This window comes from Heterodontus francisci, chromosome 10 (genome assembly GCF_036365525.1).
Source record: "Heterodontus francisci isolate sHetFra1 chromosome 10, sHetFra1.hap1, whole genome shotgun sequence".
NCBI classification, from domain to species: domain Eukaryota; kingdom Metazoa; phylum Chordata; class Chondrichthyes; order Heterodontiformes; family Heterodontidae; genus Heterodontus; species Heterodontus francisci.
Genome location: NC_090380.1, coordinates 60725377 through 60741189, shown reverse-complemented (window position 1 = coordinate 60741189; position 15813 = coordinate 60725377). Strand labels below are relative to the sequence as shown.

At 39.6% G+C, this 15813-nt stretch overlaps 2 protein-coding genes across 4 annotated transcripts in view; one reads left to right on the top strand and one right to left on the bottom strand.

Annotated features, from left to right (window-relative positions):
• The window catches only part of arl13b (ADP-ribosylation factor-like 13b), a 122825-nt gene that overhangs the window by 46093 nt on the left and 60919 nt on the right, over positions 1-15813 (bottom strand). The gene's annotated exons all lie outside the window — the stretch shown is intronic.
• The window catches only part of LOC137374464 (syntaxin-19-like), a 76045-nt gene that overhangs the window by 49524 nt on the left and 10708 nt on the right, over positions 1-15813 (top strand). The window contains exon 1 of one of the 2 annotated variants that reach the window (XM_068040605.1): positions 2276-2491. The exons of the other annotated variant lie outside the window; for it this stretch is intronic. The gene's annotated coding sequence lies outside the window, so the exon portion shown is untranslated. Of the gene's footprint in view, positions 1-2275; positions 2492-15813 lie in introns of those variants that run through there. 2 annotated transcript variants of the gene reach the window in all.

Sequence of the window (15813 nt, the reverse complement as noted above, 5' to 3'; positions counted from 1 at the left end):
GCGAGTCGAAGAGACTTAGCTGTTGGCAGGAAAAAAGACAGAAGCCCCGACAACCAATTTTATCTGCAGCACTTGTGGAAGAGTCTGTCACTCTAGAATTGGCCTTTATAGCCACTCCAGGCACTGCTTCACAAACCACTGACCACCTCTAGGCGCTTACACATCGAGACAAGGAGGCCAAAGAAGAAGAAGACAATTGTGAGCTATTAATTGTGAAGACAAATTAATTAATTTTCTTTGTGAATGAACGCTGGACTTTGTAGCATGATTATGTTTTAAAAACTGAGATTTTTAATGTAGTTTAAGATGGAGTCAGAAAAGTCATGCGACTTTCCCTTAATTCTGTTTGAAGACAAGACAAGAATCTTTGTTATCAGGACAACAAAGAACCCAGATCAAAGACCTTTTTGAAAAGCAGAGACTGCAGGGGTAGAACACCTGAAGAACAATGGGTTTCACCCTGCCAGACTAGCAGATTGTAAACAAGGAGTCAGTGGTTCTGAAAATGTAAATACAAATGGTAGTTGCTAACACCTGGAAACAATGGAAAGCTTGGGTGGCTCTGCAGTAGCCAGACTTGCGGACTTTGCATCTCGGAAAAGACAAATGACTATTGACTTTTGATTCCAGATAAATTAAACAGATTTTCAGAAGGCAGGATGTTTGTAAGGAAGACCGGAAGACAACCAGCAGTGGCAGCCTCAGTGAGAAGCAGCCAAGAGAAAGCGTGAACACCCGCTCTCAGAAGACTGATACAGCGAAAGGCTGCGAAGACTTGAACCGGTTTTGAAAGTTGAGGTTTGCGGAGAAGTAAAAGACCAAAAGGATCACCAGAGATCGCCTTATTCATGGAAGTCCAGGTTGAAAGTACTCAAAAGTGAGCACGGAGGCCACTGACTTTGAGAAAGGTATGGGAGATCCAACCCATTGCAACTGAGAGGAATTTGGGACTTTCAGATGCAAAGATTTTGTCCAAGGAGAGCTAGGTAATGTATAACTGTGGCGAGAGGTTTTCCGAGTGTTTTAATAAGTGAAGAAAATACCTTTCTCTGTAAATTGGGGTATCAGCTACTTACAGTGTACTGTTTAGTTAATGGGGAATTTTAGTTTAGTTGTTATAATAAAAGTCTTAAAACCTGAAATCTTGTCATGTAATTCTTTAAATTAGTCTGGGGAGTTCATTTCTCATGTTTTAACATTAACAATATCACTGAGTCATAATACTTTGTACTTTTAATTTCTCACATTTCTTTAAAAAGGATCTTTTGTTGAAGAAGCTTAATTGTCATCAGTACTGATATGAACAATCCAGAGTGCTTTAGCAACTTCAGCTCAACTACGTTATGCAATTCAATTCCTTTGCATTGTAAGAATTGACTTGTGCCACAAAACCTACTAATTACGGCTTTAGCATTCAATGGTTTAAAGTTAATTATATTAAAAAGGGGAATATGAAATCACAATTCCTATACATTTGATTTAAAAGAAAGCAATAATGGTTGATTTGCCTTTAAAGATTTGAATAGAATTGGTGTAGTCCATACTTTGTTTTTTCAAAGAAACATTGCCAGCCATGGGCTGAATGGCCTCTTTCTGTGCCATAATGACTCATGACTGTATGACCATAATTCATGGAAGATCAGAAGCTGTATGTACAAGATTGTGAAACAACTGCTTGAGCAAAATTTCAATCTGATAGGAAAAAAATGAATTAATGGCATTTAGTGGCCATGTCTAAAAACACTTATCTCCGAAGTGATTTTTACTTTTAGTTGGTCAATTTATTTCTGCACAGTAAATTATGACTACAATGAAAATTAATGTGATTCCTTGTTAAATATCTATACTGGAACTAGATCAGTGAAATTGTTGTTCCTTTGGGAAACGCCTGGCCAGGATGTTAACATTCCAAATTAACCTTTAATATTTTGAGATTTAAATACATCACATGGTACTATATAATTGTCTTCTAGATTTATTAATATAGAAACCAGTGATCAGTGGATGGGCAGGGTGCTGCTTCCTTATGTTCTATACTACTTGATACTTTATACTGCTGATAATTGTGGAATTGCTTCTAAAGGCTTTGGGCTATTGGATCGCTGACAAGGAACTGTGCTCCTCTGAAGGCCTCCCAACAGGCAGAACCAGATTCCCAGACCAGGAAACAACAGGAAGAAATGTTCTTGTTCTTGACGTCATTTGAACATCCAAGCAGTTTGATCACATCTCCTTTGGAGGAGTGCCAGGTTACGTAGTCTGAGAACTCATAACATTTAGTACAGTAGGAAGTTGTCTCGTCACTAATGTTTACAAGATGGAGAACTATTAAAGAAAAGCAATTGTAATCTTAAAATACAAATTGCTCTTAGAGACTTCAAGAACACCAGGGAAGCTGCTACGCATAGATTTTTCACTTTTATACCCAGGGAGTCAAGATTCCAGCTGAGATTTTGAACGAATGGTATTAATTCTAGTCTGACTTCATAAGGTACTGTACAAATATTACAGATATTTTAAGAACAATATAAGTTGCATGCGTAAAGTAAAATGTAGATTACTGGGAGTAATCAAAGATAGTATTAATGATTTTGTAAAATTACTACAAAAAAGCTAAAGATTGTAAATATATGGTCTTATTTTTAAATAACATACTGTATTGTTAATTACTTTCTTGTTAAATACTTTTGAAACTCAACACTAGTTAGTAGTAGTTTACACTACTCCAAAACTAGGGAATTTAACCGGGGCTGTAGTTTATTGCAGAATTGGGGATCTTGGGACTTTGAAATGCAAATGCATTGGGATAAATTCAGCTCTACAGATGGGGTGAGCTTCACCTGAATCAAAACAGTGCTAGTGTCTTTGCAGAGGGTAAATGAGGCAATGGGAGAAAGACTGAAACAAGATGGAGGAAGGGCAAAACAGCAAGGGTAAAAATAGGGAAAAATAAATAGTGAAGCAGTTAGAAAAGATACAGAAGCTATATATTACTGTACAGAGTGCTTTAGCAGGTAAGTTTGCCAAGTATAAGGATGAGATCACATGAGGAAATAATGACAAAGCAATCACATCAGTCAAGGGAGTGAGTAAAAAAGATGCCTTGAGATTCTGTATATGAATGCTGGTAGTATCTGAATTAAATGAGAGATACAAAAGATCCTGGATAGATACGAGATATGATATCACAGGTGTTAAGAGACTGGGTTCAACAATGGCACAGTTTTGATAAGCGTGTAAAGATACAGCTTGTCAGAATAGTAGAAGAGGCAAACCTGAAAGGGTGCTATCCTTTGACATGAAAGAAAGCTGGATTTTCTGGAGATGCAACTTTCGAAGCAAAGTGCAGATAAAGTAGAAACCAGTGTCTCGGGATGAGAGACACAAGGGGAAGGAAACTAACTTGGGTGTCAACTATAGAACATCAAGTTAGGAGGAGAGATTGAACCAAGAAGTTTGTAATCAAATAAGGAAACAGTGTACCGAAATAGACAATTGTTATGGATGACTTTAAATTCACCAGGGACAGATTGAGAAAGGGTGCAATAAGAATGAATGCTTGATATTATCCTAGACATAATACTGGATTGTTTTATGGAACAATTGGTCAACGAACCAATGCGAGCAGGAGCTCCACTGGACTTGGCCCACCCCATCTTCATAACCTCCTCAGCCCTGCAACCTGCCAAGAACTATGGCCTCTTGGCTCACATCTTTTGCCTCACAATTGGCAGCCATGTCTTCAGTCATCTAGGCCTCAAACTCTGGAATTCCGTACCTAAACCTCACTGCCTCTCTACCTCCATCTTCTCTTGAAGATGCTTCTTAATATCTACCTCAATGTCTAAGCTTTTAATCACCCATCCTTGTATCCACTTCTTTGGCTCTGTCAATTTTTATCTGGTTACATTACTATGAATCACCAGAAGACATTTTACTATGTTAAAGGATCTGTTTCAGTCCAATTGTTGTGTTATAACAATCAGGAGATGGTAGTGCAGGTTACAGTTGGAAAACATCGTGGTAGCAGTTATCACAACATTGTGGAGTTTAACCTGAGGTGTTTGGTAGAAAACAGAACGTACTATAGAAACATTCAGCAAAAGCTGATTGTTGCCCACTTTCCTGAGCACCTCACATAGTTCAAGAAGAGTGGAAAAAAGTGATTCATATTTAGAAATACTACACAGAATACACAGTAAACACATAGCTCCAAGTAAAAGGTTAACAAATGGAAAAGAACATTTTGGGAATAAGGGCGCAAAAAGGAGGTGTTTGCTCCTAAAGTATAAATCTATGGGCAACACAGTTTGACAGATACTTAAAATCTAGGCAAAGGAGGTTAAGAAACTCATCAGGGGAGCTAAATAAAAAAAAATGAGGTTAGGATAGCAAATGTATGAATGAAATACTCTTCTGTTTTCATGGAATAGACCATGACAGTTGCCACAGCATAGAAGTTACCTTTCTGTTGGGTGGAGAAGACAGATAAACTAATAAAAGATAAAGAATTTTCAAATAAGATAGTTACTGACAACTTAAGGAAAGTAAAAGTGCACAAGGCACCAGAGATCGATGAATTTAATGTAAAGGTGCGCATGGAGTGGGCAGTGAAAATTGGCCACGTTCTTGCCACTATCTTTAGAGCATTAGAAATGGTAATAACCAAGAATTGGAAGTAGTTAACATATCAAACTTTAAAAAGCACAGTGACAACCGAGGAAACTACATGCTACTGAATCCAACATCTGTTATGGATAAAGTAATAGAACGAATCTAAAATTCTGTAAGTAAAAAGGAGTTAGCATAAATTCATGGGACAGTGGTCTTGCCGAATAAATTTACTGGAATTCTTTGATAAATTTTCAGATTTTGTCAATACAAATTCTGTGAATGCGATATATTTTGATTTTAACAAGGTTTATTAATAGTATGCCAAAGATGGCCAAAAAAGCAAGCTTCTCAAGTAGTTGTGAATGAAGTTCAAATAGTCACTAGCTAAGTGCCACAGGGATCAGTCCTCGACCTACCTCAGTTTATAATGTATATAAATTATTTCTGCCTGGATTTATGTGGAAATCCCAAATACCATATTTGCTGAATTGTTGCCTTTAGTGTTCATGCAACACTTACTAGATTATAGGGGCATAATGTACAAGAGAAATTAGGTTATGATAAATGTGCACAAGGCAATGGGTAGGCCATAACTGGAGCACTATATGCAGTTTTGGACATCCCATTAAAGTCATAGAAAATATTCATCAGGATGATACCAAATTAACAAGTGAGGCAAGATTATTAGCAGAAAAGGCTAAGAGAAAACTTGAGGTTTTCAAAATTACAAAACATTTTGATAAGGAATTCATGACAAGTGATTTTATAATTGTGAGTGAGGAGAAAGATTAGGGGAATTTCTTTATAGATGTCAGAGCATTGGATGCTTTGCCACAAGAACATTACATGCCCCCTCAAAGGAAGAGCAGATAAACATTTAAAGCACAGTAAGATACACTACAATGAGATGACAGGGTGCTGGGAATAATTTTGAATTGTTGTGGCAAAGAGCCAGTCATCAGGGGTCACGTGGCCACCTTCTGTGTTGTAAGTTTCAATAGGGTCGGAACTACATCTTTGCAATGTTACATTCTGCCCCATTTACATTGCAACAAAAACAAATTTTATTTCTCACTGCTGTTCCCTGCTGGTGGTCTATTTTGTAACGGGCAGAAATGTAAAAGTTACAAGAGTTTTGTTTTTGCAACAACTAAACTGGATAACATATAATTGCCTATCCCCAAACCAACGTAAGAATAAATGATGTCTCTCTAAGGCATTGTGACATTATGATTTCAGGAGTTACCTCCCACTTTGATTCTGAAGTTTAACCTTAATTAGGGGCATAGAGTACAAAAGCAAGGAAATTATACCCTTAAAAATCACAGATTCAGCCTCAACTTGAGTATTGTGCCCAATTCTGGGCTCTGCAATTTAGGAAGGATGTGAAGGCTGTAGATAGGGTGCAGAAAAGATTTGGGAATGGTTCCAGGGATGAGGGACTTCAATTACATGGATTAGAGAAACTGGGGTTGTTCTCAATTGCAGGGCAATGGAGGAAGGACTGGGAAGTGGGATTAGCTGAGTTGATCTTGCAGAGAGCCGGCATGGACACAACTGGCAGAAGAGCCTCCTCCTCCTCTGCTGCAACCATTCTATAATTCGATGACTCATTAGCACTTTTGCTAGAGAGCGCCTCATCCCCAATAGCAATAATTCTGTTGTTATTGGTGTGGGGGTCATATGAGGGTTCTTTGTGCCAGAAGTGCCAGTGCTACTGCCTCACTTAACTTATAGTGCAGCATTCAGAGCTACCGCAACATTCTGATAAATGTAAAGTTAAATACAAAATTTACCCCAGACTGATTTTGCCTCTCCAAAGTGCATAAAACCCGAGTGCATCGCTCATTGTTCATAGAACTTTCAATCGACCATATCAGAATTACTTGTCCAATTGTGCCCTATAAAATCAAAACAAAATGAGGGAACAGAGACATGCCATCTGTTACCCATCTAGATTTCAAAGTATAGTATGGCGTGTCAGTAGTTTCAGTTGAATAGGTTTTATAAAATACAGAAATATTTATGCTTTTCATGTTTTCACTTTCCTTTTTTGTCATATCTTGTTGTGCCACACAGTAATCACCGGACAAATGAACTGTTAGGCTTCTGTTAAATGCAACTCCCATTTTCAATGTAAATTGTCCAAATTTGAAGATATCAAATTAGGAAGGGCTGTTTAAACACAAGGCAACCGGTGACATACAAAAGAAATTACACAACAAAATACTTAAATGAATGGAGCATAAAATTTAGCATAGACAAGTATAAAGTACTGCAGACTAGAACAACTAGGTGGCATAAGAAATAAGGAGTAGAGTTGAATGATCTTAGTAGGCTCTGTGCTCTAATTGTCTGATCATTGAAAGAAGATTGAACGGGGAAAGAATGAAGAGAAAAAAAAACTGAATTTATATTTGACCCAATACATGTACTGATGCTCTGAAGTCCTTCACATCCAATAAATTACTCTTGAAGAGCAATCTTTTAGGAAATAAGGCAGCCATTTTACACAGTGATATCCCACAAACAGCACTCAAATTAATGACGAGCTAATCCATTTCTGATGTCGTTAGTTGTAGTGGAATTGTTAGCCAAGACATAGGGAGAACTTCCTCTCTTCAAATAATGCTATGGATCTTCTAAATCTGCCTAAATCACCGAGCAGGAAAATCGGACCTCTGCAGGATGGTACCTCAAAAAATGCAGCACTTTCTCAGTGCTACACCGTTAAGTGTCAGCCTCATTTATATCCCCAAGATCTAGAGTGGAAGCCATGACCTTCCAACTCAGAATGCTACCAAATAAGCCAAGCAGATAATAGTGAAAACAGTACAGATTGGACCAAAGTTGCAATTAAAATTTGAGAGCTCATGTCAGACCAATCCTGGAGTACAGTATCCTTTTCTGGTCACTAAAAAATAAGTATTCAAGAGAAGGAAGCAATGCAGTGAAGGCCAACAAGCCTAGCAACTTTTAATCGCTGGCAGTACACTAGAGGCCCTGTTGCTCAGGTAGACTAAGTCACTCAAGCCTCTTAAAGGGTCAAGTACATCTAAACTAATTTGACCCCTCCAATACATTTTCACCAATATATCTTTTACTTTTTAAAGTTTAACTTCAAGATGACCAGAGCAACACCTCCCCAGTTAAGTATAGACTTTTTTGCTTTTAACTGTTATTTTCTCTTCCCTGTTCTTTTTGTTGCAGTTATGGACTCTTTGATTAGGCAAGGTTCCATAAGCACAAGTCCTCTTCAGTTCTTTGTCCAAGTGGCCATTCACATGTGTGGTACTAGGCAGCAAGTGTCGGCAGTTTCAACTATAGGAGCATGAACAGCAAGTCCAAATCATTCCGCTTTGAGCGGGGGTTGCATGATAGTGAACAAGAGCAAGCACCCTGCCCATTTCTCTTAATCCAGGAGTGTTGAGCTTAATTGTAGCATTTCAAGTAGTGCCCAGGCAAAAATCAGTTAACTTAGCACAGACCTGGGGCCTTCCTGGTCTGGAAGAGATGCATTCATTGGGGCAGAAATTTATTAGTGTAATAGCTACGTAGACCTATGTCAATCCCCGGGGGCAGGGGGCATTCTTCAAACTATGTCATTGAAGAATGCTGTGCAGCCCTTGGCACGGCCTGCCTCTAGGGATTCGATGCAAGTCTGCATACACAAATGATTTCCTTCTCATTATGTCTGAATTTACCACATCACTGTCAATATGAAAGATTCTAATGTAGAAATAGTTTGTTGTTTGACTGGAAACATCACATCTAATTTATGCAACCGATCAGATTTTTAACAATTGATTGTGCACTTGAAACCAATAGAAATATTAATTATTTGAACAGTTGCCTGGCTGACCATTGCTGTACAGCAATCTTAGCAGTAGCTGGGCCATTTCCTCAAATCTAGTTAGTTAGCAAATTTCAAACTTGGAACATTTACAGAACAGATTTACTGCATTGATAAATAAGGAACAGCATGTTTGTTGCCTGCAGTACCTGCTTCCTAACGGGCGGCACAGTGGCGCAGTGGTTAGCACCGCAGCCTCACAGCTCCAGCGACCCGGGTTCAATTCTGGGTACTGCCTGTGTGGAGTTTGCAAGTTCTCCCTGTGTCTGCGTGGGTTTCCTCCAGGTGCTCCGGTTTCCTCCCACAGCCAAAAAGACTTGCAGGTTGATAGGTAAATTGGCCGTTATAAATTGTCACTAGTATAGGTAGGTGGTAGGGAAATATAGGGACAGATGAGGATATGATAGGAATATGGGATTAGTGTAGGATTAGTATAAATGGGTGGTTAATGGTCGGCACAGACTCGGTGGCCCGAAGGGCCTGTTTCAGTGCTGTATCTCTAAATCTAAAATCTACTGTGATGAGCATGTGTTATTCAACAAATGCAATTTTTAAAAACTCTTGACCTACACTTTTTTTTTTGCTTTATAAGGGAGACCAGCAACAATTTTCTCTCTCTTTGTCTTCTTTCCCCAAGAAGTCAGACTAGATGAGGTCTTTATTAGAAAATTTATGTTGGCTTTTTTCATTTTTCTCTTGTCTGCACCCAGGCAAACTCATCAGTTAATGTAAGATTGGCTGAAGAGTTTGCACTTAAGGGAATTTTCAAACTAATATTACACAATCTCAAATGCCTGTTTTGGTTTTCCCACATTCATGACATTGTTTCTTGAAATGACATTATTATGTATGAATGTCATGGCCTTTGACATACTTTGTCACGTAAAGAGTTTCAGACGCATGCGTCATAGTTTTAGTTCACAACACAACTGACTTTTTTTTAAAAATTGATTCATGAATCAAACTTCTACAGCTGGAGCCAGTCAAGCCATTTCTAAAAAACAGGGGTTAAAAAGTAGCAGAATTCAACAGATTAAAAAGGATACACAATAAACACTATGGAAAACAAACTGCATCGCAGACAAAAGTGACTTGCTAATATGCAAAATATCCAAGGATTGGCCTTACTATCTGTGTAGGATATTAACTTTTCTAAATTTAACATTACTTTTAAATGTATTATTTCAACAAACTACACAACTGTACAATGTTGTTTAGGAGTGCACTTGAAATACCTGAAGCAGGTAAGCCTTATCCATGGAAACTAGCCAATCTTCCGATAATTAGGAAACATGATTTGTCATGAAAAACGTAGCCAAACATCACACAGCAACACAGGGGCAAATCAGAGAATTTGTATAATCGAGTATCATTGAATTGCTACAGATGAAAACTAATTTCTAGTGCAGTTCCAAGCTGTTTTACTAAAGATTTGTAGCATTCCTTTACCATGAGAGGAAGACTGTAGCTGGAACACTAACTGCAGTCTATAGTTTAAAACTATACATGTATGTCACATGTAATAGTCTGAGTATAAGTTACAGACCTTTACCATTTTATTGCAGTACAGCAAACTTAATAATGGCTATCTGCTGTACAGGCTAGAAGGGCTGAAAACTCTGTGGGAAAGAGGGAGGGGGTAGGAATAAATTACACTCTATAGGGAGATGGCAAAACACTCGTCACAGCATGATTACATGTCATGTCTTGAATCACTTGTCTTCCTGATAATTTGCCTGGATGGGTGCAGCTCCAACAACACTCAAGAAGCTTGACACCATCCAGGACATAGCAGCCTGTTTGATTGGCACCCCATTCACCACCTTAAACATTCACTCCCTCCACCACCAACGCACAGTGGCAGCAGTGTTTACCATATACAAGATGCACTGCAGCAACTCACCAAGGCTCCTTCGACAGCACCTTCCAAACCCGTGACCTCTACCACCTAGAAGGACAAGGGCAGCAGATGCATGGGAACACCACCACCCGCACGTTCCCCTCCAAGTCACACACCATCCTGACTTGGAACTATATCACCGTTCCTTCACTATCGCTGGGTCAAAATCCTGGAACTCCCTTCCTAACAGCACTGTTGGTGTATCTACACCCCAAGAACAGCAAAGAAGGCAGTTTACCATCACCTTCTCAAGGACAATTAGGGATGGGCAATAAATATTGGCCTAGCCAGCAATGTCCATATCCCCTGAATGAATAAAAAAAGGTTTTTTTTAAGCAGATATGTACTAGTGAAGGGGGAGGGTCGGGGGAAGATCACCGTAACAAGCAGAAAGCAAGGTGGTGAAGTGCTGTAGGCTTTACTGAACACTCATGGAGTATGATCGGTGGGTATGATTCACCTGAAATAAATTTGAGAAATAACATGATCATTAACTTCAAGGATGCTGCATTACTTTAGAATTTAGTTTTGAAATAACATTGAATCATATAAATTACAGCACAGAAGGAAGCCATTCAACCTGTGATTCCTGTGCCAACTGGAGCCATCTACTCCAATTCCATTTCCATGCCCTTTCCTAGTTTTTTTTTAATATATCCTTTTCAAATATTTACCACTTCCCTTTTAAATGAGTATCACTTCTGCCTCAAGAGCCATTCGTGGAATGCATCCCACATTCTAATAACTATGCGTGCAAAAAAAAAAATCTTCATCTTCCCTCTTCATTTTTGCAGTGATAATCCTGAATTTAGGTCCTTGCTACCAATTTTCTAGAACGTGCAAACAATCTTTCACTATTTATCCTTTCAAAACATTTCTTGCGTTGTGGACCTGCATTAGATGCCAGCATCCCTAATCTTCTTTGTTCACGTGAAAAAGCTACAATTATATTTTAGCCTATATAACTATAGCCACTCACCTCCAGTGCATCATACTGGTAATTCTTTACTGTATCCTGAACTGCATACAATACTTCAACTGTGGAAATATTGAGGTAGGTGCAAGAGGATTGGAGAGTGACACCCTTATTCGAGTAAAGGGTATAAGGACAGTCCTAATAATTACAGTAATATTACGTGTTCCTTTGATATGTGAACTATTGCAAGACTCACAGGACAGCAAGAAACATCCAAAGAAAATGTGGGTTTTTATTGTAACTTAACTAGTTACTACACAAGCACATCCAAACACATCTCAGGGCTCCCCCCACAATTCCCTGGTCATGTGTGACACATCACATCCTCCGGCAAGCTTCATTTACAGCGTTCAACATCGTTCCTTCTTACCAACAGCCCGCTTTTTTCCCCAAAGATAAAAACATACATGCAATATACAATGATGTTGCAGTTTGGACTAACTATACATGATTAAAACAAAACGTTATTTGCAAGTGAGCAAGTTTAACACTCTCAAATGTAGAGAAGGTTTGCTTATTCGTCCTGATCTGGGTTATCGTAAACTTCTTCCCAGAGCTGAGCTCGTCTTGATGACTCCTCAGATTCTGGTGACTCAGAACTCTGGTTGGCATGCTCTTCTTCTGTGCTCGTAGCAGCTGTACATTCATCTTCAGACTTTGTCTTTGAACATGTCCATGATTCGACAGGGTTGTCACATGTAGTCTTATCATACAGCTCTGAGTTGACTTCGGTTCCATCTGAGAATCTCACCATTGGGTGTCTGGACCTCATACAGTCTCATATCCTAGCAACCTCTGCAGGATACTAAGTTCCCGACGCATGATTCAGGACTCTGACCTTCTGTCCGACTCGCAATCGAGCTAATTCTGGTCCTGCTCGCCTGTCATACAATGCCTTCATCTTCCCTTGTTTAACACAAGAACACACAAAATATGAGAAGTAGACCATATGGCCCATTGAGCCTGCTCTGCCATTCAATGCGATCATGGATGATCTTGGGCTTCAATTCCACTTTGCTGCCTGCTCCCCATATCCCTTGATTCCCTACGAGACCAAAAAATCTATCTACCTACGTTACTATCTAACCCAGCCTTAAATGTATTCAACAATGAAGCATCCACAACCCTCTGGGGTAGAGAATTCCAAAGATTCACAACCCTTTGAGTGTTGTAATTTCTCCTCATCTCAGTCCTGAATGATTGGCCCCTTATCCTGAGACTATGCCTCCTACCTTCTAGATTCCCTGACCAGTGGAAACAATCGCTTAGCTTCTACCCTATCAAGCCCTTTCAGAATCTTGTATGTCTCAATTAGATCGCCTCTCATTCTTCTAAACTCCAGAGAATATAGGCCCAATTTACTCAGCCTCTCATCATAAGACAACTTCCTCATCCCAAGGACCAATTTTAGTAAATCTTCACTGCACCACCTCCAGTGCAAGTATATCCTTTCTTAAATGCGGAGACCAAAACTGCACATAGTATTCCAGGTGCGGTCTCACCAAAAAGCCTGTACAATTTTTGTAAGACTTCTTTATTCCTGTGCTCCAATCCCCTTGCAATAAAGGCCAACATGCCATTTGCCTTCCTAATAGCCTGCTGCACCTGCATGTTAACTTGCTGCGTTCCTTGTACGATTACACCCAAGTCTCTTTGAACATCAATGCTTACCAGTTTTACACCTTTGAAAAAAATATTCTGCTTTTCTAGTTTTATGACCAAAGTGAACAACTTAACACTTCCCTACATTATACTCCATTTTCCATCGTGTTGCCCACTCACTTAACCTGTCTGTATCTCTTTGCAGCCTCTCTATGTCCTCTCCACAGCTTACCTTTCCACTGAGCTTTGCATCATCAGCAAATTTAGATACATTACTCTGTCTCTTCATCCAAGTCATTAATATGGAGTGTAAATAGCTGAGGCCCCAGCACAGATCCTTGCGGCACCCCACTATTCACTGCCTGCCAACTTGAAAATGCCCCATTTATGCCCACTCTCTGCTCCCTGTCTATTAACCAAGCCTCTATCCATGCCAATATATTACCCCCAAAACCATAAGCTCTAGTTTGCCTATTAATCTTTTATGTGGCGCCTTATCCAAGTATACAACATATACTGGTTTCCCTTTAGCTATCCTACTAATTACGTGCTCAAAAAATCTAATAAATATGTCAAACAGGATTTCCTTTTAGTCAAACCATGCTGACTTGTTCTAGTCATACTATGCTTTTCAAAGTACATTGCTAAGACTTTAATAGTAGTTTCCAGCATCGTCCCAACGACTGATGTTAGGCTAAGTGGCCTGTAATTCCCTGTATTCTCTCAGCACGCTTTCTTGGCAAATGTTAAACCACTTTTCAACTTCCAATCTGATGGGACCATTCCCAAATCTAAGGAATTTTGGAAAATCATAGCTAGCGCATCCACCATCTCTGCAGCTATCTCTTTTAGAACCCTAGGGCATAAACCATCTGGTGCTGGAGATTTGTCAGATTTTAGTCCGTTAAACTTCTTTTGCCAATTACTTGAAATTTGTGCCTTCTGGTTCTCAATCCTTCCACCAATGGGAGCAATTTCACCCTATCTACTCTGTCCAGACCCTCAAGATATTGAATACCTGTATCAAATCTCCTCTCAGTTTTTGCTTTTCCAAGGAAAACAGACTCAACTTCTTCAATCTATCCACGTAATGAAGTTCCTCATCCCTAGAATCATTCTTATGAATATTTTCTGCACCGTCTCTGATGTCTTCACATCCTTCCTAAAGTGTGGTACCCAAAACAGGACAGAGTACTCCAGTTGAGGCAGAATCAGTCTTTCATACAATATAACTTACTTGTTTTTGTACGCTATGCCCGATTTATAAAGCCAAGGATGCTGTATGCTTTATAAGCCACTCTCTCAACCTGTCCTGCCACCTTCAATGATGTATGCACATATACACCCAGGTCCCTCTGCTCCTGCACCCCCCTTTGGAATTGTACCCTTGATTCTATATTGTCTCTCCATGTTCTTTCCATCAGAATGAATCAGTTCACACTTCTCTGCATTAAATTTCATCTGCCACTTTCCACCTATTTTACCAACTTATTGCAGGCAGTCAGCCTAGCTGTGGTAGGTTGTACCACAGATCCCCGTTTCTTTAAGCACATGTTCTTCAGTATATGGATGTGCAGAATATTTGCACTTGTTCCGGTGTCAATTTTTACTCTAGGCTTATGCATGCCACTCTTCTGTGAACATAAAATCCCCATCATGGTCAATGTCTCAGATTGCGTAATAGCATTGACATGTTGATCCAAAAATCAACCATGTGAAATGCTCGCTTGCTGTTCGCACGAGTACACTATTCATCAATGTCCTCCTGGCAACTGATCTCTCTGCTGACCTGCTTGGGCTTTGGTTGGGTATTAGCATACCTTTTGTTGTGTTTGCCATCCTGTCTTGTAGACATTCTCTCTGCATGTGATCTACCACCATTCCTGTATAGCAGTATTTCAGCTCAGCCTTCTGCACTGCCTTGCCCAATGTCCTCACATGCCACAAACTTTGCAGATGCTGGTACACTGGACAACTGCAAATTGGGTAAGTCAGGCCACATCTGCCACAAGGCTTAGCAGGCTTTGGAGCCTTGGTTACCATACCAATTGTTGTAGGCACCCCCAATGCGTGGAACTGTTGGCACAGTCATGATGGCTTCAAATTTTCTTCCATCATTAAGTAGTGCCCTTTTACCTTTTCTAGCATGTCTTTTTGAAAGGCCTTTCATGTGGTAGGCGTGATTACTAGTTCTATAACCCATACTGACAATTCGATATCTGCAAAGTCACATTCCTGAGCTTTGTCTCAGCACCTTGCAACAAACTGGTCAATGGACTCATCTTTCCTTTGCCAGCAGATCATAAGCTCAAGCCTCTGTACTTGGAAATTTACCTTCACCTCGAATTGCTGCTCCAGGAATGTTCATATGTTGCTAGGGTCCTTCTGATCCTCAGCTGACAATCCTGATGCATTCATCTGCTGTAGATCCTTGCTGCCCAGTGCAATCTTAACCTTGATAGCCTGTTTCTCTGGTTCACTCACTTTTTGATTGAGGAAACACAGCTCCATTTGTTGTCGAAACAGTTTAAATTTAGATGCTATATCCGACGCCAATCCAATCTGTAACTGGTTATCTGAAAGCTATTGTCTTAGTGATCTTGCTTTTTTTTTAACGTAAATATAGGACTTTTTATAGCTTTTCTTTTTCACAGGCATACTTCTATTTTTCTTGTTTAGACAGATTCCTTTTTGCAGGCTTGCCCCTTTAAGAGTGAGACGACATCATTTTTATTCTTAGAGTTTCTTTTTCCTCTGCAGCCAACTGCAGCTTGCAGTACTGGCAGCTACCACAACCAGCCATTTATTTTGTGCTGGACCTCCAGTGGAACTGTTGGGTTCTTCCCTCACCTTTGGGCTTCGGCCCCG